Source organism: Crocuta crocuta, unplaced genomic scaffold (genome assembly GCF_008692635.1).
Source record: "Crocuta crocuta isolate KB4526 unplaced genomic scaffold, BGI_CrCroc_1.0 scaffold365, whole genome shotgun sequence".
Lineage (NCBI taxonomy): Eukaryota > Metazoa > Chordata > Mammalia > Carnivora > Hyaenidae > Crocuta > Crocuta crocuta.
In genome coordinates, this window is record NW_027533268.1 from 258,352 (window position 1) to 258,809 (window position 458).

Consider the following 458-nt stretch of genomic DNA (forward strand, 5'->3'; position numbering starts at 1 on the left):
GCCTCACTTGCAGATCTAGGAAATTCCCGACAATAGAACTTCGTATATAGTTTTCGGTAACCTTCAGCAGGGGGCGCTCGGAAATTGTCGTCATTTTTCGGATAGCCTCCCGGACTTTACCCTCTAGAAATTGTACAGTGTTTCCGGCTCTTCTCAGTTGTAGAAGCTCGTAAGTTTCCGGCAGTTTCCGGGGAGACTCGGGGACTCTGCGTCTCTCTCGCTCTTTTCCGCTCGCCTGGTGCGGCGGGGCAGGGTGCTGAGCTAGTCATGGCGTCCCCCTCTTGGAGACTGCAGACTAAACCAGTCATTACTTGTTTCAAGAGCGTCCTCTTGATCTACACTTTCATCTTCTGGATCACTGGTGTTATCCTTCTTGACATTGGCATTTGGGGCAAGGTGAGCCTGGAGAATTATTTTTCCCTTTTAAATGAGAAGGCCACCAATGTCCCCTTCGTGCT

The 458-nt window shown here is 50.2% G+C and overlaps 1 long non-coding RNA gene across 1 annotated transcript in view; it reads left to right on the forward strand.

Annotated features, from left to right (window-relative positions):
• Positions 1-10: 10 nt before the first annotated feature.
• LOC144218009 (uncharacterized) overlaps positions 11-458 on the forward strand; it is a 2,169-nt gene continuing 1,721 nt past the window's right edge. The window contains exon 1 of the long non-coding RNA XR_013331021.1: positions 11-169. This is a non-coding gene — a long non-coding RNA (uncharacterized LOC144218009). The remainder of the gene's footprint in view (positions 170-458) is intronic.